This window comes from Talpa europaea (genome assembly GCF_964194135.1).
Source record: "Talpa europaea genome assembly, chromosome: 4".
In the NCBI taxonomy this organism is placed as follows: domain Eukaryota; kingdom Metazoa; phylum Chordata; class Mammalia; order Eulipotyphla; family Talpidae; genus Talpa; species Talpa europaea.
This window is the reverse complement of record NC_140070.1, coordinates 28,669,257-28,696,224: the sequence shown is the minus strand read 5'-3', so window position 1 is coordinate 28,696,224 and position 26,968 is coordinate 28,669,257.

The window sequence follows — 26,968 nt, the reverse complement described above, 5'->3', positions numbered from 1 at the left end:
GTATACCCACCAGATCTGTCAGTCTAATGAAGATGAGATAAAGACATGTTCAGGATCTTATAAATTTACCTCTGATTCATTTTTCCTTCAGGAAGCTGCAGGGGTGTGTGCACTACAAAAACCAAGGAATGAACCAAGCCAGAGACTACTGAGGTGATATTAAAGGATGGCAGAGCCTCTGTGAGAAAACTCTTCAGGAGTGTGATTTGATAAATATCTGATGTTGCCAAGCATCTTGACAGGAATTGAGATGATTTTTGGAGACTTTGCTGTTGGACAAACAAGTAAGTATAACTGGGTAAAAAAAATGTTAAATATAAACATTAGGAATATAAATCATGGTATAACTTTTGACTCAGTTCTGAATAATGTCTAAATGTTATCAGAATGTAAACAATAAATAGCTCTCATAAAAATTGTGAAATGACTCTATTGGGAGGCTGGGGAAAGTGGAGGGGGGTGGCTATGTAGGATAGGAGAAGAAAGCTCAACTTAGTTCTTTCATAGAACTTAAAAAATTATGCCAAGTCAGGCCCAGCTTCTCCCTTTGGATACTCAAGTCTTCAAAGGAAGTCATCGGAAAACAGATGGTCTGAGGGTGAAGTTAATGCTGAGCTGCTCAACTTGGAAAGATGGCGTCTGGTCTGTGGGGACCCAGCACTGACTCTCCAGTCCTGGGATGACTTACAAGCTACTTAGTATACAGGCCTTAGTGTGACTGATGTCCCTGGAATCCACATTCAAGTACTTTGCACAATGTCCCCATAAATTGGCATACATTCTATGTAAGGCATATAAAGCTCTAAAAGCAAAGAGAAAGTGAAGGTTAGAGACAAGATACATTGTCTTAGGTGCTGGCAATGTGCCAGACCCTCTGCCTACTTGAAAATGGAGGAGGTTCCTTTCTGACTGTGAATGATGAGGTTATGGTCTTTAATATTTGTACCTACAGAATTATTTGAAAGAAAAAAAAATGACTTCCATGAAAATAGGCCTAATGTTTAATATTAAGAAGTTTATACTTTTAAGGAATAATGGTAACTACACTTTCCCATCCTAAAGAAACATTGTTGTGTGTTAGCTACTTCAGGAATGCTAAAGAAATGAGTAAGAACATGTACATTTCTACAAGAGCGTTCAAATATATAAAATATGAAAGACTTCTTTTGTCCTTAACTTCACAGAATAAAAAAAAAAAGATAGGTGGATTTTAAAAATGTCATGAAACTCACCTTTAAAATAAACACAGGCCTCCCCAGTGGTGCAGCAGGTTGAGCGCAGCGCTGTGAAGCTGTCCGCAGCCTCTGCAGTGGTGGTTCGATTCCCGGCCAGCCAGGGAGAGTCCCACATGGCGCGGCAGATCTCTCCTGTCATGCCCACTGCTCCCCTCAGCAGTGTATTTTGGTTATCTGCCTGTTCTGTTCCCTGCTCTGTATCTGGTGAATCCTCTCACCCTCCCGTGTCTCTGGCTTGTACCCCAGTGCTTGCATAAATAAATAAATCTTTAAAAATAAATAAAATAAACACAATCACAAAGTGTTAAAATACTCTTAGCATTATGCTTACCAGTATTGGTGGAGATTCATCCTCCAAAGATATTTCATTTGCTTGCCAAGGAATCGGTATGAAATGGCTTGTGAACAATGTGCCAGCATGTTCTTGACAGACCCTGAGATGGGACTGGAATGCATGAAACAGGATTGTATTGTTAATAAATGATATGTAAGAACACTGGCATAGAGAGCTTTTATGTCTGTCTCCATTATTTAATCTCTGCTGGTTTAGACACACATCTCTCCTGCCTGGTGCTGATATACACTCATGGCTGAGAAGAAGTGGGCTGATGCTGTCTCTTGGAGGTGCCCAGGGAGTGCAGAAACTAGAAATGGGGAAATGCCATTCATCACAATAGCCATTGATTAAAACTAGACAATACCACCAGGGCTGGCGTCGTCCCATAGCCCTTCTGGTTGTTACAGTGTTTTTTTAAAATAGGTTAAATAATGTGCAAAGGCAGCAGTGCAGGCTGTCTTTGAAGATGCTCTTTGAAGCAGGATGCCCTCTAAAGCTCAATTCTCCCAAATTTCACTTTTATGAAGGTATTAGGAATATGGGTATCCCATATTGGAAGGGACCTTACGAACCATTGAGCCCATCCTTTTGTTCTATAGAAGAGGAAATAGAGCCCACAGAGAGGAGGCAGCTTGCAGAGGTCAAGATGATGGTTTAGTTGGTGCTCAGAGCAGAGCTCAGGCCTCAGTGCTCCCTGGAGTCCCTTCCACTTCATTAGTAAAACACCTTGTGATCTATTATTACTCATGGGCAAGGAACTTCTCACATGGGGCAGATGAACACCCCCTGTAGGCATGGGAACACAACCATCTCTTGGAAGACAGCGCCACCCTTTCTCTCAGGCACCAGTCTCCTTAGGTGGGCTTTGAAGTCTAGCTTTACCTTAGCCTCAGGTCAGAGTCCCTCGGTATTTATGCCCTATCTCCTGGCATTCCTGTGACAAGCTGCCTCTTCAGGAGACGGCATTCTCCTCTTACAGTATCATGTGTATTACTGAAATGAGCTCCCAGGACACCACCTTTAGGGTGTTAGGCTGTTTGCCTCACTTCACATTCTGGCCACTTCTCATGGCCTTGAATTCTCCTTCCTTGGTGCCTCACAGCTGGGATCTCGCTGTTGCCATTTCAGTTCTGGGAATGGCCTCCAGAACTATCTTCTCATCTTCAGTCTCTCCTAACTGTATTACAACCCAATGCCCAACTAATCTAGTGAAAACAACTATTTCCCTGTTCAACAACCTCCAGTGGTTGCCCAAAATTTTTATGCAATATCCCAAGACCTTTGATCTGACACTTCTAACTTAGTGTGGCATTGAATTAGGAGATAAACAGGCAGCTGTAGGAAAAAGACCCTGAGCTTGGTGGGATAAACAAGATGGAGGTTTATTTTTTCTCATGAAAAAATCTGAGTGGACAATCCAGAGCTGATAAGGTGACTTGATAGTCAGAGGGACCACAGCAGCTTGACTTCCAGAAGACACCCCTGTAGTGGCAAGTCTGTACAGGGCAGATTTTCTATCAATTTGGGCAGACAGATAAAGGAGAGTCCTGGAGCCCTCAGTGGCTTTTTCTGGCTTTAATGCTTTTTCTATGCCAATTTTTATGGGGCAAGCCCACAGGCTGGCAAACCAGGGAGGCAGGGGAGGCGGGGTAGGAGGCTGCAGGCCTCCCAGCCCCCAGACAATATCTTTACTCTTTCTCTAGGCTTTCTCCGGCAATCTCTAGTGGTCTGTCCCTCTTGTAGCCCTTGCTCATCCTCTCATAGCTGTTTCACCATAGCCATAGTCATCTTTTTCTCAGAGTGATGCTGCCCTCAGTGAGCCTCAGCCTCCAGTCTCAGGTGTGCCCACTTACACATGCCCACAACATGCTTCAAGTGTCCACGGTCAGGCATATGTGTCCCGAGCCCATGCTCCCGAGAGAGACTTCTTCATTCAAGGCCAGCTGTGTAAAAGCCTGAACATCTTCACTTACCCTACATGCCCTCCCCCCCAATTCCTGCTTCCTTGTAGTATACTCTGTGTAGTCCCCTCCCACCCTATAGCACAGAAAATACATGGCAACAGTATTTTTATTATACTGTATATATAAAAAAACTGAGACCCAAAGAAGTTAAGCGACTTGATTAACTGAGTTATGGATGGAAAAGACAAGAATCTGGGGTTACCTGACAACAAACACAAGCCGGTTCATCTCATGATTCTTTTCCTTCGAAGGAGAGGACATGGAATGTATGAAGGCAAATATTTTCCACTCATTCAAATGGTTGTTTACAGGGAAGAGCGGTGCCCAGTGGTGGACCGACACATATTTACCCTTAGGAGTTCTTTTCAAATACAGTAATAAGTGATGGGTAACATAAAGAGGGTTGTGTACACACCCCCATTTGCCTTTATCTTTCTAATTAATCAACCCCCTTTTCTGTTGACTCAGAGATGGAAAGATCTGCATAATATCCTGGTTGCCAAGGCTGATAATGTCCTCTTTGTTAGTTAACTCTTAGAGGAGGAATCGTATAAAAGTCTGTAAATGACCAGATGAATTATGCATGAGCAACTCAACTTCAGTCATGCATATAGAATGGGCATTAAGAACACAACCTGGACTCTTACTCCTTAGCAAAGAGCCCCACACAGGACTTGCTAGCCTGATCTCCAGCCATCTGGTAGCACAAAATGGAGTGTGATAGATTTATTTGAGTGACTTTACAGAATGGAGATTACTAAGAAAGAAAATCAAGTTGTGTAAACACAGTTGGTACCGGGTGAATTATAATAATATGCCTTTTCAAATTTCGGTGTCCTTTGTAGAACATGTTATAATCTTATGCACATACAGTTATAGAATCTAATCCCTTCTCCCATCTGGTTTAGACTGATGAGGGACCCGGGGAAGAGGAAGAGAGTCCTACTCAGATCCTAGCTGCTGTTCTCCAACCTTTTTTTCTATGGCGCATTTGAGGACTAAACTGAGTCATTATGGGAAACCCTACGCTGGAGGGACAGATTTAGGGGCAGTTTCCCCTGCTCTTCATTACCATGTCCAGACTCCTTTTCAACTTTCCCATCCCAGCCGTTCAAACCCATTTTCTCACTAAATCCTCAGGCTGTTAGAGCTTCAAAAACATTTCTGATGGGAGATTTTTGGTTTGTCTTTTTGTCTGAGACTGTAACTAAACCCCAATATGACCTGTTGGAAAAGAGAATCCCTACATGTTTGCTTTAATCTTACTTCTTTGTTTTTTAACTACATATTTCTTAAGAACAGCTTGCTGCTGCTTTTCCATGGTGGCATGGGGGTGGGGGGAAACCAAGGTTTGCTTGTTTGGCATGCATGCCTAGCCAAAGGCATCCTCACCTCTTCCGGATACCACCAGCGCCCTGAGGTGATCTCGCAGCCTCTCCCCTCACCCCGTACAACCCAGTGTCCATGCAGCACCTGGGTCCACTATGGCTTCTTATCACTAGGAATAAAGTCCAGGCATCTTACCTGGTCTCCCAAGCTTTCCATGACTAATTTTGTACCTCCCTTCTCTCACCCAACGCATCCCAGACCTGTTTTCTTCAGTTTGTTAAGCATCCCTTAGCGTTTGCAATCGTTCCTTTTGCTAGAATGATCCCACTACCCTGTCTTTGCCTTTCCTGCTTGTTCCTTTATGTTATTTACATTTATCATCAAATGTCACTTCCCCAGAGAATTCTTCTCTGACCACTCAGTCTAAATTAGTAATTCTAGAGTGTAACTTGGTTTTATTTTCATTTTGTGGCTGCCTGATATTTTCTTGTTTATTTAATCTGTTTTATTATCTGTCTTTTTCTAACCAAACTCTAAGTTCCAAAGGTGGGAGCTTCCATGACCTCTTCTCCCCGTCTCTCTAACACGGAGACATTGATGCCCTAACAGGTACTCGGCTTGTGGAAAGACAAATGGATGAACAAATGCCTTTGTTTCAACTTGGATCAGTCACATTAGAAAAATGTCATTCTTTTTTTTTTTTTTTTACCATTTGAATCGACTCAGTCATCTTATAAAATTGAGCCTTTACCAGGTATGCATCCAGGTTAAATGAAAATGAAGATGGGAGCCAGCCCAAGCTTCAGTGAGCTCATCGTGTGACCCTCACACCACAATTCAGATCCCCAACTCAGACCTGAAAATGCCATTCCAGTTACAAGTGCTGGTTCTTTCCCTGGGCTCCAAGGACCCAGAATCAGTGCCGTGTGCTCGCCAAGCATGCTGTGCCAGCCCTCCACAGGCCTGCTCTCCTTCCCACCCTTCTGAAGCACTTGGCAATCCACCCACCTCTCAGCCCAGAAACATTGTGTAACATCGTATCAGTTCTGGCCTGATTTTGCAGGTGGGTGACTAAATCTGCAATCTGTTGGGGATCTGATATTAGTCCCTGGCTCTGTCTTGGATACTTTTTGCAGCTTTTGTGCAATGGATATTCCAGCCCATAGATTCAACTTTGGGGACTCTTTTCCAGTTCCATTTATTTCAAAACGAGAGTCTTCGCCTACTGGCCTTGGTTTGGCCCCGGTTTGGTCTGGTGCTGATTTTGGCCAGGGTCAGCTGGGACTCTTCCCAGTAGGTGCAGGCTACTTCCCCTTTTCCTAGCCGTGAGATCACCCAGTGAAGTCATTCTTAGCCAGAAATGGGATGTAAAAAGGCAAGAACTAGATCCCTTTAGCTCCCATAATAGCTTTCCACTAAAGAGGGAGGTCCTGCCAGCTGAGATAAAGTCTAATTTTAGCTGCTGCTGCTGGATAGAACCACAACATCCCCATCTATTGCAGTAACTATCAGAATCTATTTACTAGATAAAAGATGCTTTAGCAACAGAACCCTGACACCTTCTTCCCCTTACAGGGGCTTGAGACTTGGGAGAAATCATGTCCTTTGAGTCAAAATATGATAAACATCGTACTGGTCTCAGCAGCAGACAATCTACAGCTCTCCATAGAGAACTACTTTGTGACCTTTTTGGGTAAAACAGCGTGAAGATGGGCTTCTGAGTTATGATTTTGGTCCCTCAGACTGCCCTTCTCAGGAAGGTGAATTCTGATGATTGAAAAGTTCTAGAAAATTTCCTGCCCCCAAATGTCTCCCACTGGTAAGGAGTTTCTGCTCCAGGGATCAATCCTTTTTGACTTGAAAGTCTTTCTGCCCTTTTATTAAAACATGACTATCTTAGCAGGGAGTAAATTCCCAGGCACTCATCATGTGGTGGATGGGTAATGTAACCGCCACTAATATAGAATCTACCCTGTGGCTTTTTTCATATCTGTGACCCACCACTTGGATGGGACCCCAGAGAGCAGACAATTTATGGCAAATACCTTTCCCTTCCTCTACCGCAGCCCATCAGAGGGCTGGTCCTTAAAAAATATCTCTGGATGGAGATCAGCATTGCTAGATGCTCCTAGAGCCGCTTCATGGGGACATGAGAATTCTCACCGTGTAAATGCATTGCTCTCTGTCCACTGCCAAGTCATGGCCCTCCTCTGTGACTGATGTTCCACCTCTTCACTAACTGGCAATGTGCTTTCCTTCTAGAGAATTCTAGAGAGAGAACTGGAGTTGCCCCTTCAAAGAACTGAGGGAGTGGATACAGGCTGCAGGTGACTGTACCTGTGGTGACAGAAGTTTGTTTTCTTGGCTCAGCATCCACCCCCCAACCTCCCCGGGGAAGAAGAAATTCAGTTCCTTGCCACGTGCTGGCTGGCGGCAGGGACCAGGGTCTGCAAGGCTGCAGACCAGGCTCCCACTACGTGCTGTGCTGGAGCAGGCATCCACCCTGGGGATCCTGGGGTAGGTTGTAGTCGGCAGGACCAGGGCTGGGCAAGAATCCCCAGTGGGTGGTTGGGCAGTAGGATGCATCTGCAAAAGCTTCCGGCAGACTGTGCATGTTTGTCACCGAGTTAGCAGATTGCTTTTGCGCTTTGTAGGAGGTATTCTGCCTTCTGTCCACTTTTAGTGACAACAGTTAAGGACACCTAATCCTTATTAAGCAGTTACTTTGTGCTAAGAATATTTCTAAGTGATCACATTAGTCTAACCAATCCTTATACTGGACCTTGGGACAACTACTATCACATCCCCGTTTTACATAAAGCAGCTGTGTAAACAGGCACAGTCCTCTTTCCATCTGAGATGTTTATAAAAGGCCTCCATTTTTGGGTTTCCCAGCTCTGAGGGTCTTCTGCCCAATTTTCTCTGATCTGCCTCCCTCATCTTCCTTCACCACATCGACCCTTTGTGTGTCTGGAATTGGTTCTGACCTCAGTTTGTCTGACCGCCCACACTGAAGGCTGGCCCTGCTTCACCCTGAGGCCTAGCTGGGCTTTGGATCCCCCGCCTGGGGTCAGAGGGGCCAGATGGTGGTTTCCTGAGTTATGGGGCCTGGGAGTGCAGTGTGTGGTTGGATGGAAAAACCGGGTCCACTTGAGAAAGCAGAAACTTAGTTCCAGGCAGGTCTCCATTTGTGGAGACAGGAAGTGAATTAACAGCTTTTTCTTGGGGTGTGGGGGTGGGAGGGCTCTTCATGTTCTGAAAGTTCAGAGTCTAAAATCAAGTCCATAATCGTAAAGTTTCTTCTTTGAAAATCCTCCAAAATATCACTCAGAATTCAGCATTTCTAAGACATCTTCACTTGAATTCCCCAAGATGACTCTTCTCCATCCCATTCTGTACCTTTTATCCTTTATCTTCTATTTCGCCGCCACCACTCAACCCCTTGCCTTCTCATACCCTGTCTCACCAGCCAACCCACCCCTGCCCTCAGCCACACATGTCAGCAACCCATCGCCTCCTGGGCTGGACTGCTTATCCTCCGTGTTCTCTTAAGATTCCAGAAGTTACCCACAACCTCTGTATTCCCAGGGTCCGGACCATGACTGGGCTGAGAACAGCGGCTCAGAAACACTCGTATGAGCTCTGCTGCATGGGCACCCAGGCCTCTGGTGTTGGCCCCCATTACTCAGAACCGTTGTTGCCACCATGACTGTCTGCCTCTCTCCTGTACAGTCTATAAATCTAGACTAATCTACTTCTTAGATTTTATTCTTAGAGAAGTTTTAGGTGTTTTAAGGATGTTTAAAAGAGCAACTTTAGATTTAGTGCAAAATTGAGTAGGAAGTAGAGTTCCCATATACCCCCTTTTCCCCGCACATTGCCTCCCCCACCAGTAGCAGCCTCACCAGATGGTATATTTGTTACACCTGATGGACACTGGCACATCATGATCACCCGGGGTTCAAGTCCACAGTGGACATTCAATCACTCTTGGTGGGCATTCTATATTTGCACAAATGTAGAGTGACATGTAGCCATTAACAAGGATACAGAGTATTTCCACTCCCTTAAAAATCCTCTGGGCTTCACATATTTATCTCTCACTTGTCCCCAACTCCTGGTGGTTACTGATGTTTTTGTTGTTGCTATAATTTTGCCTTTTCTAGAAGTTTGTAGAGTTGGTAACACGATATATAGACTTCTTAGTTTAACCTGCGACTATTCATCTTTCTATCACCTCCTTTGTGGACTCTACCAGCACAGGGTTTGGGTCCTGGACATCTGGGTAGTCACATAGTGAGCACAGGTTCTTGGGCGTACACACAGAGAGGAAGGCCAAGGAAGATGAGTGCACTTCTAGGGATCCCCAAGGGCCAGAAATCCCCCTCCTACTCTCTATGATGGTGGGGCTGCCCTCGGTTAAGCTGTTGAAGTTCCCAGTTCAAACAAAAGCATAATACTTGGAAGGAATGACACATAATTGAACATTAACATGCTGACTCAGACCCCATCAACAACTAAGGATAAAATGAGTCTGGGGAAGGTGCCCCCAGGTTGGATTTCTGAGAGCCCATGAGCAGAAGGAGGGGGTCCCTAGTATATTAGTTATCTATTTTTGTGTAGCAAATTACTCCCAAAATGCAGTGGTTTAAAGCAACAAATATTTATTACCTCAAGGTTTCTTTCTCAGGAATCTGAAGGCAGCTCAGCTGACCCCTGACTGGTGGTTAATCCCCTTCCTGTGGCTCACCCCCAGGCTGCTGGAGGAGTGCCCTGTCCTCCGTTGGCTCTTGGAGCGCCTCTGTTCACTCTCTAGGGCTCCAGTGCCCTCAAACATAGCAGCCTCCCCCAGGATGCAAGATCCACAAGGGCAGGAGGAGGCCATGAGGTTTCTCACGGTCATCACTGCAAGGTCATTTCCACCATATCCCATCTCCCTGAAGTGTGTCACCAGGGCTAGTTCAAGGTGAAGGGACGAGGGATGGGTTCTATGTTTTGCCATTTTTAAAGGAGGTCTTTTAAAGATTGTGTGGACATTTGGAAACCACCATACCTATGTTGTGTGTACTTGTGCAGCGTGATACAGGGAAGAGTGGAAAGAGAGTGTGGCTCGTGTGAAGAATAACCTACTTGGCATCAGAGTGCCTAGCTTGGGTGCTGTTCTTCTACCCACAGCTCCTAGAAAGTCACAAATGCTCTTAGTGTCTGTCCATTATCAGAATTATACAGACAATACACCATTTCTACAAACTGCAGGGGGCCTTCCAGAGGGCTAAAGCTGATGTTTGTCCAAGCCTGTTAGTATGTTGCAAAATGCTATGTGGGCCGCAGCTACTTTTTTATTTGGGCTGACTTTAAGTGAGGTGGAGAACCTTACCCTGTGTTGCCATTTTCCTGTGGCCAGAGCCCACACCTTCCCCCTTTCCTCACAATTACACGGTCTCAGAGCTCCACCCAGTTTTATCGCAGGACCAAGGAAGAACTCACAGGGTTAGGCCTCATTATTATAGATCCTTTCTGGAGTCCCTCTGGGAGAAACATTCTCTATAGGCTGTCACCCCATTTCCTGTAGAAACAAGTCGAAGACGTGCTAATTAAGGCCAGATAGACTCCAGTTTAGAGAGCACAGCCTGTGTTTTTGTGCCAACAGGACAGCCTTTGCTCTCTGTGGCTAAGCCATGCTTGATTTTCCATTTTGTTTACTTACTGGTGGCAAATTTTCAGATGGGACATTGAAATGATATACACACAGATCTGTGTCTTGATGATGCTGTAAATTTTCTTTAAACTCATTTCCATTGGAGATTGCATTTCAGGTCTCTTCAAAGAATTCTTTGTGATGGAGTGATCAAGGACTGAAAATGTATACCTTAGAGGCTTGTACTGAGAAGTTCAAATATGTTTGTTCCAAGGTTTCTACCTCCACCCACATAACTATTTTCCATGTTGGAAGTGATCTTAGAAATATAAAAGAGAGAGAGTCAAATGTTAGGGAGTAGCCAGTGAGATCAGTGTCTGCAGTGTAGCCGTCTGAGTATGTATTATCTGAAAAAGTCTCTAGATGTACACTTAAGAGGGAAGAGAGTACACCTTGCAAACTGGAATTGGGTTTCTGCAAAGTCATTATAACCATATTTCTCACCTCAGCCTGAACCACCAGGAGGCCTTGCATGGCTTTCTGTGGTGTGAAGCCCGAACATGACACTAGTTTTTAGGTTCTTAGTCTACCCAGCATTTCCACTTTTTTGGAGAAAGAAGGACCATACTAGATTGACCCAGATTATCTTCAGGATAAATCTCCCTTTGCAGCACAGGGAATCCTGTAGTCTCAGGGTATTCAAAACTTTTACAGAAAAATCAGTTTAAATCCACTAGAAAATATTTAATAATAGATGATAAATATTTGTTTTTTAAAGTTTGGGGGAAAGTAGAGGAAGTAAGAGAGATGAGCATGGCTCCAAACTGGAAATAATTCATTTTCTACCTCATTCCCTTTCTTTTCTGCGGCAAAGATTTTCCTTTAGCATCAGAGTGCTTCTTTTATTCTCTAGGATCTGGAGAAATAGGCTTTGTTTTTCAGCTGGACACAAGGTCACCCAGTGTCTCTGCAGCTGTGTATGTCATGACTAATATCTGGATGGTGGTATAGGAGTAGAAATAGTATCTATATCTTCTCTAATATTTCCTTGAAAGGAAGTATCTGCTCTTCTCTCTTTTTCCTTTTCCTGATGACTGGGATGCAGATGTGATGCTGGAGCTGAAGCAGCCATCTTGGGCAGGAGATGATGTGGGAGTGGAAACCACACACATAAGAGCTGCAGGGTGAAGGAGCGTGGGCCAACACCAGAGATTGTTCAGCCCCAGCCTGTTCTCAGCCTACACATTCACTGAGAGGTAGTCCAGGGCCCTCTTCTTCTACCATACTGCCTCTCAGTGTTGTGATCACAGGATCATTGTCAATTTCAAAATACAAGCTCTTAAATTCAGGTGATTTGGGGTTGAAATTCTGGCTTCACCATTTACTTACCAGCTGAAATACTGGGAAAATTGACTTCTCTGTTATGAGCACATGCTGCCATGTAATCCATCCATCTCATTTTGTATACTTGTAAATTCTAGGATCATAAGTTTAGGACAATTTGTTGCTTCTGTGCCATGATGCCTGGGCATTAGCTGGAGACTCAGAGACTGCGGGTCATTTGACAGCAGGGGCTGAAGTTGTCTGAAGACTACTCACCCACTGATGTCTCTCAGTGGGACCTGGGCTGGAACTGTGGGCCAGAGCACCCACATGTGGCCTTTTTGGCTCGGGTGTCTTCCATGTCTTGGTTATGTTCCCAAAGTGAGTGTCCTGTGAGACACCCAGGTGGAAATGGATCACTTTTGCTAAGCTGGCCCAGAAGTCACACAGCATCCCTCTTGCCATGTTCTGTTCATCAAGGCAGCTACACAGTCTCACTCCTGTTCTGAGGGAGGGGAAATGAGTACAAATATTTCTATCACTAATCTTCTGGCTCTTCATCCTCAAAAGACCGTAACCATGTTCACCCCATAAACAGGAGTAAATGTTTAGTTGTGAGTATATCATGTGTACTGGCCAGTTACCTGCATTAACACTGGAGTCCCCAGGGGAGGCAAAGCAGGTTTGGGGAGGGGTGTGCATGAGAGGAAGGGGCTGTCAGAGGAAAATGAGTGTACACTAACCAGGAGAGAGTTTGTTCACAACCTACTGGCTGAATGTCAGCTTTGCTCACAAGATCATTTGAGGACTAAGACTTTGCATACAAAGCACTTGGCACATGTTAGATGCAGAATAAACCACAGCTATTACTATTACTGTTAGAGAGTTCTTTTTGGTACTTTTCCATTCTAACTGAAGCTAGAAGTTAAAAATTAGAAAACATGGTGCCTCTAATGTTCTTTCTTTGAATGTGAGAACACCCTGTTTCTACTTCCCCACTACCTTATACACAATCTGAGCACAGTAAATACGTGGGTGACCTTTCAATGGATAGATTGTTCCAAAGAACAGGAGTCTGGGCTTTCCCTTGCAGTGGAAACCACAAGTGAATGACAGCATTGCTCTAAGTTACCTCAACAGCTGCACAAAGTCTGAAAATTTCCTAGATGTTTTGGTACATGTCAGTGAATTGATGTGCTAATGGAATGGAAGGAAGAGTATTACCGGCTGTAATTTCAGAAGGGTGGTTTCAGGTGGTTTCACAGAGAAGCGTGCTCTGTACCATGGAAACCACATCCTGAAGTCAACAATGGCTGGGAGGGGCAGTGTGCTCCCATGGTGGCTGAGAACTCTCACAGCCACCAATTATAAGATGGGAACACCAGTCTCTCTGATCCTTGACAGTAATTTGGAGACCTTCACTTGACTCTGATAATCAGAAGAAGATGAATTTTAATTGGGTTTAAAGCCAGGCAATTATTATGCCAGCGAGTCTCATTAAGCCATTGCTAACACAAGGCCTGAACCACAGTAAATGTGGTCTTCACCCGGTTGATCTCAGCGGATAGCACACTCACTCATTTGTGAAGTGCGTGCCACTCTGGGAACATTGGGTTGTGGGGACACAGTGACATAACTCACAGCTCCAGATGCCAGGGCTCACGGAGTGGTGAGGCACCAATGAAGAAACTGTGCTGAGTGTGGCAACTGGCTTCCGGGGCAGCAGGGGTTGCTCTGTCCATGTGGTGCCCTGGATGTCTATGTCCAAACTCAGTGCCAACCCAAGAAATGATGAGACATTTAAGACAGTTTGAAGTCTTAGGGGAAAAGGGCTCAGGAAGTTGTCACTGGTGTGTCTTCCCTGCCTCTGACTATCCACACTAGTGATTTAACAGAAAACTACTGACTCTAAAAAGCACAGTTCTAGATAAAACCAGAAGTCTTGATGCCAGCCACCCCTCTAAGTGGCTGAATCGCTGTCATCAGACACCACCATCTTCAGCCCATTGGTGTGGCATATGGTGTGGTTTATGCCCTGAGGTCAGACAGGCCTTGAAATAGACTGAGCCTTGGTTGGCTTATCTGTTCAAAGGAGGTCATAGCAGCCCTGCTTGCCTGGGGGTGTTTTGAGGATGGCATGGCTGTGTGTGGTCACCCCACAGAACCACTCCAGCTCAGGTTGCAGTCCTGCCCATGGCTCTGTGAGGCTCACCTGATCCTGCTTCAGTTCCTCTGGTGACTGCCCTCATTGTTGAAAGACAGGAGAGCACTTGACGAAGATGGGAAAAAAGGAAGGCTCTCTGCTTTTCAGAAGGACATGCAAACAAAGGTGCCAGGTTCAAACTTCCCATAAATATTTGTATTTGAATTTTTTCCTAATTTAGATTTCTAGCCAGTTTTGTTATAAGCATTAGGAAAATCTCAATCTTAATTTTGATCCTCTAATTGGAAATCTTAACTTTCAAGTTAAAAAAAATCCCATTTTAACTGACATTGAAAGACTTCAGGTATCCAATATCAATAACCCAGATAGAAGAGAAAAAATTATATTCAGAACAAATTATAGGCACATATATTGCAAACCAACCCATTAAGTTTCAAATTAGTTCCAAATAACCAAAATTACCCCAGAGGCTCCTAGAAGCACTTATGCCGGTTCCCATTATATTTCTGAGCTCAAAATTTCTATAGGGGCTGTCTATTGTCTAGAGGCCAGAGCAATTAGACTCAAAGGGGAAGACAGACATACAAAATAATCACATAAGTACCTGCAAAAATAGTCTGCAAAGAGACAAACAGGAAAAAATCAAATACAGGCCCATAAACTAACAAAAAGTTTACAAAAATCAACATTTTTAAAATAAAAAATTAGAAAGAAAAACCAAAATCAAAATCAAATTTTGTCTATAGAGACAAAAATCACATTCCTAGAGCTGGAGAGAAAGGTCACATGGTTCCAGATGTCATCCTACACGTCCTAGGCTTTGGAAATGGGTGGGGGTGGAATTTCAGTTAAAGAGATTATCCAGGGACACTCATGACCTTACTTACCATCTCAGGGTGTCCAGTGTTCATCTGGCCTGGGGCATACCGCAACAGAAACTAAAAGCCAAAACAAAAATCAAAGTACAAATGAACGCCCCTGGATGACAGCAGAGGAATCAAAACCTGGGATAACTGCCTCATGCCAAAATGACACAAGGTTCATAAGGATTAATGTATGCTGCTTTCTTCCACTACCACCTCTTTTACTTTCTCTCTTTAGGGGTGGCCAGAACATAGAGTTCTGGGGCCAGAAGATGCAGAGAAGCAGAAAAGTGCAGATAATGAGTTTCTCATATTCTGGGGGTGGACTTACTGCAGCTTTAAAGACAGGGGTCTGAACTTCAGAATCTCCCACCTCCTCCTACACTCACACCGGGGACACAGTGGAATCTCCACTCTTTCCCCTCACGGCTCCCCCCCACCCACTGTAATGACTTGCCTGACATTTGCATTTTGCAGCCCCTCCCAAAGAGCTCACAGCATATTATCTCCTTTGAAACAGACAGTAGTCCTGGTTCTGTGCTTTATTTTTACAGATGAGGCAAATGCAGCCCAGACCTGGCCCCTTTGCTGAACCAGCCCACCTCACTCGCCTAGGAAGCTGGTATTCTTCTCTCTAGAGCAAGACACATACGTTTGTATGTGTAGAAATGGGCCACTTTTTTAAAAAATAAACAAAACAGGCTTCGTTTTTTTCCTAGCGCCATAGAAACTAAAATGCTTGTGCTTGCCTTTATATGCAAAAATAACCACACAATAAAGAGAAATAAAGTCAATCCAAGAAACAAAGCTCCCAGGGCAGATGCCCCTCAAAATAAAATTACTGCATAAATACCATACTGCTATTAAAAACTGTGATGACTAATTTTATTTCATTATGTATTTTTGGCCAGAAAATAACAATAAATCACCAAAAACCTCACCGGTTTGGAATCTGATCAATCAGTCAAGAACTTTAATGCATGTGGCTCTTCTCAAAGACCAAAAAGTTTTTCCTGTGGTACTGTTTTGGGGAACTACACGAAAAACAGATTGCACAGGTAGCATGCTCTTTCGTGATTTTGAAAAAACATGCTTTATTAAAATTATTGTTGTTTATTATTGTTATTTTAAGTAGTTTTGCAGAAAAGATACACTGGCTGGCTAAGCATAGTGGATAAATCATGTTGGAGGGAAAAGAGAACTCCCTCTGTATTCCACATACTGAGTTCCTTGGGATGTTAGCTGGCATTTGTGAGAAATGAGATGGATTCCTTGAGCAAGTTTCAAGCAAATGATCACCCTTTTAGAGATTTGTATCACACAGCAGCATATCAAACTTTCTGAGAAGTTCTGAAGATATATATTTCATTCATGTGTTCTATCAACAAAACTTACTGTTGACTTATTACATGCCTGGTACTGTTCTAGACAGAAGGATAGAGTGATCATTTACACCAGCACCCCCACTTACCTGACCGTGGACCCTGACTTGAGTGTGACCTGACGTGGCTTGGGGGCAGTGTGCCGCCTATGAGATGCTGGTTGGATGTGAATGTTTCAGTCGCGGTTCTCATGGGCTCCTCCAGAAACAGGGGACCTTCCTCAGGGAGTTGTGTTGGAATTGATGGCTAATGTTGGATGGGATTTGCCCATAGGCTGAAAATAAGAAATTGAAGATAAGACAACAAATGAACTAGGGCTGGAAGAAAAAGCAGAACAAATGCTTCAGGACACTGGAGTTATTGATCAAAAGCTCTGTTAGGCTCCAGGTTTGGGACAACAAAGGCATCGTAGATTAGACCTTAGGGAGAGGACTTGGATCCAAGCGTGGTGTGGGAGAGGCCCAGAGTTCCTGTAACCCCTGGGGTCTGTTCATCATTTCTATAAGGTACTAGAGAACTTGGCCATAGGCAGCAAGGGGATTCTGGGGTGAAGTGATGGCTCAGAGCCTGGGTCTACTCTTTACTAATGGCCCTGTGTTCTGTTAAACAGTGGTCATAATTGATTCTCACTTATTCTGAAAAAATGGCAGATCCAGAGATAAAACCATATAACATGTTAGGAGCATCTGTGGTCTCAGAACACAAGCCCTCAAAATGACTTTTGGAGCTGATGATAGTTGAGGTGAGGGGTATGAAAAAATGGGCCATGACTGAGAGGCTCATGAAGTGCATTTTCTCATTTTCTGTGTGGGTTTGCAAAGATCTTGCTCACCCTCTTTCACATATCTTTTCATATATCTGACGAAGCTCTCCTCCCCAGAGCCCTTTAAGCTTCTGCAAGCATCTCTTTTTCGACCTATTTGTCCAGTCCAAAAAACTAACTCAATTTCTAAAACTTTCCTGCATAATGATAAACTTCCATTTGTCATTTCATTGATCACCAATGGTTTAAGGACATGTATTTTTAGAAGCCAGACGTAGGCAAAGCCATTCCAGGTGAGTCTCACAGGTATCACCAACACTGTCCTCCATTAGCCCAGAGCTCAGATTGACAGCAGCTGGGTACTTGGCCATAGTGTTAGAAGAAAGATGATTTTTATTTTTTACACATCTGTAAAATACAAGTTTCTTACTTGTCATTCAAGACATGGTTAAATATCACATTTAGTCACATTTATCAAGTTTTCATCAATCTTTCAACATGGCTTTTCAGGGGTAAAGACTACAGGGAACATCTGAGCACCAGGCCTCATCTCTCCTTGGGGCCTCTGAGGAGGACCTGACATCGGCAGATGCAGTGTGTGTGGTGAATCATTGCTTTCTGTCTTGTCTAGGGAGCTGTCTCATGAAACCCTTGTTCCTGAACAGCAGGAGGAAACTCCGTTCACACTTGTGGGATTTTCAGCTTCCCCCTTTGAGAGGGGACCTGCTTTCTTCTACCCAGCTCTGTGTTAATGCCTCCTTTTTATTTGACTTCCAGATGTGTGGGCCCTGTCCCACAGAGAGGTTTTGGATCCTGCTGAGGTAGCAGGTCTTCCTGCTCTCACTTCTCCCCAAGTCTTAAAGTCCTGTGGGGTTTTAAAACACTGGCACTGGCTATGAGGATATGGGGAGAGGGAATGGTTGCTTGTGAAAGTAATGCTGGTTCTGGTGAAAAACCTCCATGTTATGGTGTCGCTGACCTGAGATCATGAGAAATTAAAGTTCCTGTTTACTCCTTTATGTGAAAGGCCCCACTCTCTTCAAACTAGCCAGCACTAGCCTCTCTTAAGCCCCTGTGTCCAGAGAAACTGGGCAGGACTCTGCTGCTGTTCATGTGACTCACCTTTGCTTTCAAGCTATCCATTGTCCCATATTGACTAAGGGTACTATGTGCCAGGCTTGTGCTCAATGCCAGAGATTAAGTGGCAATTGAGGCAGCTATGTTTTTTTTCCTGCCCTCAAGAAACTTCTGGCCCATGAGGACACAGCCCATCACCACAAAGACTAACAAGTACAGGTCTAGGGCCAGACCTTGTGGAGCTGGTTTGCATGATAAGCCTGATGGCTTTAGTTTTCTGAGAGGTGAGCCTGAATGAGACCTGTGAATCCCTTCAGAATTCTGGTCAGCCAGATTTTAGAACTTGCCTATCACGGCTCTGGTCAACCAAAATTCCAGACTTCATTCCCCTCAGGCTTTGTCCTACTCTTGATGTAGGGAAGGCCTTTCTGAGGAGGGGACATGACTTAAAGGGTGGGTCACCTTGACTTACATAGGGGCTGTGGTGCAGTGGGGATCATCCTGACACGCTCCTGCTTACACAAAACCCAGTGTATCTCCTATCTTCATAAACCCAACTCCTGACTGACTTGGTCTTTAAGCCCTTTGTGGTCTCGCCAGGCTTTTTTTCCCACATCCCACCATCATCCTGCCCTATGTTCTTCACAACCTCGTTCTTTGAAAGCAAGGGTTTTTTTTCAAGACCTCTGCTTATATTCCTCTTGATCTTGAATACACACTTACTTCCTCTTCCTTCGTTCTGTTTGCTTAAGCTCTACTAAAAATTCTTCAGATCCCAGATTAGATGACCCTTCCTCCAGAAAGCCTTCCCTGACCACCCATGCCAAGCTAGGTTCCCTAGACCTGTACTTGTTAGTCCTTGTGGTGATGGACTGTGTCCTCACGGGCCAGAAGTTTCTTGAGGGCAGGAAAAAAAACATAGCTGCCTCAATTGCCATTTGGTCTCTGGCATTGAGCACAAGCCTGGCACATAGTACCCTCAGTCAATATGGGACAATGGATAGCTTGAAAGCAACGGTGAGTCACATGAGCAGCAGCAGAGTCTTTCCTGGCCAGTTTCTGTGGACACAGGGACATGAGAGGCTAGTACTGACGCAGGCAGGACCTGGAAACGTCAGTGCAGAGGAGACCAGAATCTGTTCTCTGGCTGCAGGAAGCAGCTGCAAAACTAAGGGGAAGAAGAGAGTGTCTCCAGCAAAATTCAGGGCTGGTGCTCAAGGCCCTGTCCAGATTCTACACTTACCTTGCCCAGGGCCAGCTGGAAAGCATTGCCTGAGAGCACCTAGAGGGACATCGACACCACATCTCATGAGCCCCTGGATCCAGTCAGCAGATCGGTCTCAACCCATCTGCAGCAGTTTCTCCACTCAAATGTCAGCCCTAATTGGAGATTGATGATTTGTTCCCTCAAGGTCAGGCAAAGGGCAAAGGAGGCCGAGCGGCTGAGCAGACTCAGCTGGAGGATGGGTTGTTTGCTTGGTTCCTCATCGTGTCTGGGGGGCTTTTCTATGTGACTGGGAGATGCTGGCAAACCAGCCTCTTAGGCTGAATAACGACTGGAAAAAAACCTGCAGACAAGAAGCTCCCATCTTGTTAGTCCATGGGAAATGTGTCCCCGCTCAGGCATGGGCCTGTCTGCCTGCCTGCTGATGACAGGGGCCCTGCAGCAATGGGGGTCTGGAGAGGGGCTAGCAGCCTGGCCCCCAGGCATCTAATCCTGCCCCTCCTTGCTAGGAGGTTGGTGTAGTGGCAGGAAGACATAGAGCAGGATCTCTATGATCTGAGCGGACAGGGTAAGGAGAAGAGAGTCCTGGAGCCCTCGGTGGCTTTTTCAGGCCTTTATTGGGATTTACCACGTATACGGCAGGCAGGCCTCCCAGCCCCTGGTGAGTCTTCACTCTTCCTGGGCTCTCTGGCATTCTCTCATGGCCTCTGCTTCTCTCTTTTGCTCTTTCACTCTGCTCTTCCGCTGGCATCCTCGTGACGCTGTCTTATAAGTCCATTCTCTCAGCCCAGGTGAATCCATCTACATACATACGCCCACATCCTACACCAGGTGCCTGCCATCAGACATGCATTCAGAACCACAGGGATCCATCAGTCCTAATGGTGGAGGGCAGAAAAGCCTGATACTTTACTTTACCCTACAGTTGGCAATGTGGGTGCTGAGGCTAGATATCAGGGTGAAGTGCAAGCAGGCACAGGGCAGGTGCTCCATAGATTTGGGCAGATGGATAAAGGAGAATCCTGGAGCCTTCAGTGGCTTTTTCAGGCTTTACTGCTCTTTATACGCCATTGTTGTGGGGCAAACCTGTGGGCTGGCAAGGCAGGGGCCAGCAGGCCTCCCAGCCCACAGCCAGTCTCTACTCTTTCTCTTTGGGCTCTCTGCACTCTCTCGTGGTCTCTTCCTCTCATAACCATCACTTGTCCTCTCGTAGCCCTTCCACCGTAACAGCCTTTCGGTCTGAGTGACGCTGCCCTTATATCCTCAGCCTCCAGGCTCCAGTGAGCCCGCTTATACATGCCCACACCATATTCCAGGTGTCTGCCATCAGGCATGCGTACTCTATGCCCACACACCCTTCAGCATTCAAGGCCACAGGTGATAGCCACAGAGGCCAGCAACGTAAAAGCCTGATCATCGCTTACCCTACACTGGGTTTGACTGTAAGCCCTGCCATTTTTGCCTGGTGCATGACCTTAGCGAGTCCCTTAAAATTAAAAAGTCCTTTGGGCCTCCCCGGTGGCGCGCAAGTTGAGTGCAGCGCTGTAAAGCTGTCCGCAGCCTCTGCAGCATGGGTTCGATTCCCGGCTGGCCATGGAGATTCCCACATGGCACTGCAGACCTCTCCTGTTGTGCCCGCTGCTCCCCTCAGCATTGTATTTTGGTTGTCTGCCTGTTCTGTTCCCTGCTCTGTTTCTGGTGAATCTTCTCACCCTCCTGTGCATCTGGCCTGTACCCCAGCTCTTGTATAAAAATAAATTAAAAAAAAATTTAAAAACTCCTTCGTCTCCATTATTTCTCTTGTGCCTATCACACATTTTAAAATCCTTAGAATGGAATGCAGCCTGGTACCTAGAAATGCTGAAGCAACATTTTTGCTTGTAAAGTGGGAGAATTGGACCCGCAAACTCTGACAATTCTTTCAATATAAAATCTGAAGTCACCTTGGTCAAGTCCCACCTCCTTTACTGACCTGCTGGGAATTCTGTTCAGGGATTGACTGTGCTGGACACACTCTGTACCCCAAGGGCCTGGAGAGTGCCTGCCACCACCCACCCTTCCATAGGAGGCGCTTAGGAAATCAGATGGTTGCTTGATGAGGATGTTGTGAGGAGGCAGGAAGGCTATCATGAAGCAGCTAACACTGCTGATGCCAGTTGTACCTAGTCCAGGTGCCACAGCCTTGAGGAAGCAGGCAAGGCCTCTTCTGCACGAACAGACAAACGTCGTCTAACTTGGTCAACTCTATACCCCCAGTGAAAGAGAGACCAGAGAGAAAGGGGGGGCAACCATGATTTAGGTGACTCAGAGTAGAGGGTTATGTGGGGGTGCCCACATACCCTGGAGCAGGGAGATCAGCTCCCAGCTGTCCAGCAGCAGGAGAATCTAGAGGACTCGGAGCCCCGAGCCCAGCCCAGCTTTTCTTTCCAGTGTGCCTTCAAGCACAGCGTATCAGATAATCACTTTTAATAAAGTAGGGGGCAGATTTTATAGGGGTGAGATTTTAAAGCACTTATAATAATTTTAAAGCACTTCTCAAAATTGAAGGAATGGATGGCTAGGAACACTGCTAAATTTAGCATTCTCTCTTCCTTTCTTAGGCTGTCAAAGATTAGGAGCTTTTCATGGAGATTTTTAATTTTCAAAATGCTTTAAACATACTTCCATACCCAGGACACCCCAGGGCAGGACTCTTCCCGATGCACATTTTAGAGATTTGGTTCAAAGAGATGCTAAGACCACGGACCTGGTCGAACCCAGATTTGCCTGCTGCTAGTCTTGCTCTTTCTCCCCTTGCTCCCTCCCAGGGTGCTGCTCAAGTCCCCGGACTAACATGAGGTCTGTCATGGTGCTGGAGAAGGGAGAAGTTTAGAGAGCCTGTGTGTGGGCAAGGCGACTGTGACTCAGACACAGAGGTGGTGCCACCACTCCTGGGTGCAGGAGACAGAAAATGGGCAATCCAGCTTCTATGGCTGAGGGCATCCAGCTTGCTCAGGGCTGAGGTGAACTGGAGGACATGGAGAACTTGGTTCCAGAGCCAAGGTAGCGGAAGCAGGAAAATTCTTCTAAAGAAGGAAAAGCACTAGTTATTTGGACCACTGCATAATCCTGATATTTAATGTGTCAATAATGAAAAAAAATAAGAAAAGATGGATTACTATATCACAAAGTTGTTTTTACAATATTCCCAAGTGTATTTTCATATAGTTCTTTGGTAATGCTATGTATTTTATTTTCTGTATTTAAAATCCTATAGCTTTGACCAGACCATGATATAGCACTAAATAGATCAAGAACCCTGGAGCTAGAGGCAGGTTTATGTGAAGCAAATAGAGTGTGAACTTGCAGGTGCCTCACTTTCACTGGGCCCTGCCACGACTCTGTTCCTGAATTTGTATTTGTTTATATCCTTTTTCTCAAAGATCCCAGCATTTGTATACATTTCACACCATAATGAAAAACTTGGAGCCATCAAAATATTTTGCTGGGCACTGGACACCTAGTAGATTTTCAATGATTTACTTTTTTTTTTCTTCAATTCTCCTGTTTTTTTTTTTTCCCTTAAGATTTATTTTTTATTTATACAAGAACTGGGGTACAGGCCAGAGGCATGGGAGGGTGAGAGGATTCACCAGAGACAGAGTGGGGAGCAGAACAGGCAGATGGACTGAAGACACTGTTGAAGGGAGCAGCAGGCGAGACAGGAGAGGTCTGCCACGCCATATGGGTAGCTCCCTGGCTGGCCGGGAATCGAACCCACACTGCAGAGACCACAGACAGCTTCACAGCACAGCGCTCAACCTGCTGTGCCACCGGGCAGGCCTCACTGATTAACTTTTGGTTGACAGGTTCTGGGAAATGTGAATGATCCTTGAAGCATTTGTGAAATCTGCAGACCACTTCTTAGCCTCCTCCCCACCTCTCTATGATGATGAGGTGAGGTCACTAAGCTAGGGAGGCAGGAAGGATGGGAGGAAGTGGGGGCAGTGCAGGAAAACAAATGCACTTGCTGGTAGCTGCCAGCAGCATTTGACAGGCATCCCTGAAGTGTCCTCTTGATTTAAATTTATTTCTATTTTTTGAGGTTATAATGTTCTCTTATAGTTTTAAGATTTTCTACTGCACTTGTGCTTATGTCTTCCCCTTCATTCCTAAGGGGAATGTACCTAATTCATGCCTTTTCTCTTTGTTCTTTGTTAATATAGCCAAGAGCTTAGAGATTGTCTATTCAAAGAACTGGATTTTAGCTTTATTGATCATCATTAATTTCTGTTTTTGTACTTATTTTTTCTTACTTTCCTTGAGTATACTTTGAGTCAAATGCTTCCTGGGTAATTTGTTTATCTTAGATTTTTTTAAAAAGATTTATTTATTTATGCATATAAGAACAGGGGTACAGGCCAGAGGTGTGGGGGGTGAGAGGAATCACCAGAGACAGAGTGGGGAACAGAAAAGGCAGATTGACAGAAATACACAACTGAGGGGAGCAGCAGGCCAGCCAGGAGAGGTCTGCTGTGCCATGTGGGTAGCTCCCTCGCCGGGGATCGAACTTGTGCTGCAGTGGCTGTGGATAGTTTCATAGGTTGCGTCTTAACCCCTTGCATCTCCAGGGAGGCCCCTTAGAATGTTTTAATATATGAGATAACCCAAGCACCCAGAAAAGCAAAACAAAACAAAAAACATATCTCTATATAAGCAACAAACACCTATGTAACTATTACCCAGTAATGGTTCTGCACCCAATTATGCTATGTGGAGGGAGGTTTTCCACACCCAGACAATTTTCCAACACCACCTTGTTGTCCTCATATTGAATGTAGTTCTGACACCACCAACCTGGAGGCAGCATCAGATCCCACATGTCCAGGGCCCAGGCCAAAAGAACTGCTATCCTCCCACCCACCCTCGCTTCACACACCAGTCGCAATTCCAGGTTGACACCCATTAGTTATAAATCAGAATTTCCCACAACCCCTTTTTGGGTTCAATTAATTTGCCAGAGCAACTCACAGATAACTCAGAGAGATATTTTACTTACTGGATTACTGGCTTATTAGAGAAGAATATAATCCAGGAATAGTTAGATGGAAGATAGCCCTATGGCAAGGTATGGGGAAAGGTAGAGCTCTCATGCCCTCCCCAAGTGCACCTCTCTTCCCCAATTCTCACGTGTTCACCAACCTGGGACCTCTCTAAATCTCCTTCTGGGTTTTCTGGAGGCTTCATTACATAACCATGGTTGGTTAAATTTTGGTGATTGATGATTGATTCAGTCTGTCTCCTCTTCCTGGAGATTGGAGATGAACTGAAAGTTCTAACTCTCCAATCCCTGGGTTGTTTCCCTTGGCAATCACCCCATCCTTGGGTTCCTAGAGTGACCTCACCAACCTAATAAAAGATACCTTAATTGCTCTCCTCACATAGGAAAGTCCAAGGGTTTTAGGAACTCCATGCCAGAAATAGAGATGAATACCAAATATATACCTGTTATAAATAACAATGCCACCACCAGATTTAAAAAATCACATTAGGGCCTCCCTGGTGGCGCAGGCAGTTGAGTGCAGCATTGTGAAGTTGTCCGCAGCCTCTGCTGTGCCGGTTTGATCCCCGCTGGTTGTGGAGCAACCCACATGGCGCAGCAGACCTCTGCTGTCTCGCCCTCTGCTCCCCTCAGCAGTGTATTTCTGTCGTTCTACCTGTTCTGTTCCCCGCTCTGTCTCTGGTGAATTCTCTCCCCATCCTCCCCCCACCTCTGGCCTGTACCCCTGTTCTTGTATGCATAAATAAATAAATCTTTCATAAAAATAAAAAATCACATTTTCAATATTTTTCATTTACTAAAGATTTATTTGCTAGTAAATGCATTTAAGATTACACCTCTCTGTATAAATAATAGATACAACATTCAATGTATCTTAGAATTCTTGATTTGCAGAGCTTCACTTGATGCCTTTAAAATGTATTTTCTGCTATCACCTCATATTGATTTCTAATTTTATTGTCCTGTGGACAGAGAATATTAAATCTATTCTTTTAGATTATTTGATACTTCTTTCATTGATTTGTAAAGATGCTCTTGACATATTGTCAGAGCATGTGTATGAGAAAATGTCAGAGAATGTGTATGATTGTTGGGAGAAAAGATGAAGGGGGATAGAGCCAAATATTTATCTGCCAAATAATTATCACCAAAATGAGAAGAGAACATAGAAGGTTTCTTCAAATTTTATTTTGATTGAGTGTTTAATAAGTTCTTCAATGACCAGGTATTCTCTTTTAAAATGAAAAATTAGTATACAATTTTTAAAAATATCTTTCCTTGTAAAAATAATCGATGCCCACTCAAAATATGTCAAACAATATACAAATAGATACTATAGAAAGTTGTTAATCAAATTCTAGACATACAAAACATACATTTATTAATTTCCAGTGGTAATTTATATAATTAGATATATAGTTATATACATATACTATATATACATCTAGTAAACATTTCTATAGCTTGCTTTTATTCCCTAAATTGTATTACACAGGCTTTTTTAAATTAATGAATGTGTTAATAATATATCTAATGTAGCAGACTTATACACCAATTGCCTTCAAATTTCATTGAAATGGCAGCACAGATATACCCTCCAAGAGACCGGATTATGAAAACAAATTCTGAAAACGTTACCAAAAATAGAATATTCAAATAAAACTTATAAAAGAGAAAATCCCTGTCAAGTCTCTGGATATGGTGGTAGGGCATAAACCTCAAGCGTTTGAGGACACTGACCTCCCATCCCTTCTTGGTCCCCATCAGGAGTTAATTCTTGTAGAAACATGGACCTTGGACCAGGGACCCTCTTGGGGGCCTGTACATTTTTGACATATTATAAGTAAAAGAAACAAGTGTGGTGGAACAACACAGCTGAGTTAATGCTGTGTATGCTAGCAAACAAAACCAAGCCTATGTATACAGGTATTAATGTGAAAGTATAGAAAAGCAATAGAATGATATACAAAACTTAAGTGACACTGAGTTCCCAAGACTTGGTGCTGGGCACTTCTCTAAATCTTCAACTCACGTGATCTTTTTTGTTTTGGGGGGGCTTAAAATGCTACCTTCATGATGAAAACTCCCAAATTTTTGTCTCCTGTGGATTCTAACTCTGGCTGAGGCTGAGCCAGGCATAGCATTTCATCCTGTGGCCTCTGTGAGTGGGGCAGGCGTATGACTCTTTAGAGCCAGAGGACTTGGGGCAGACACCGTTCCAACTGGCTTTGAACTTGCTATAGGCTCTACCAGCTCACACCACCACCAAGCTGTTACTAATCCTGGGTATTATCAGTTATGGTTATCTTTGTCAATGTGTTAGGAGTAAAGTAATTTAATTTACATTTTGCTTATTATTAGAATATTTTCATGTTATATAGCCACTTGTATTTATTTGATAATTTGTCTTTTCATTCTCATTCATAATTTATAAATTGTTCATTTGTTCCTAATTGAGTCATAAAATTAAGATATTGTAAATATTATACTTTTGTTACGTGTGTTAAAAATATATTTAGCATGCTTATTTAAATAACAATTTTCTAATTATTTTAATGATGTTGAATGTTTTCTGGGGCAATCAGTAATCTGCCGTACCTAAAATTCACATGGGAATAAAAAAGTGT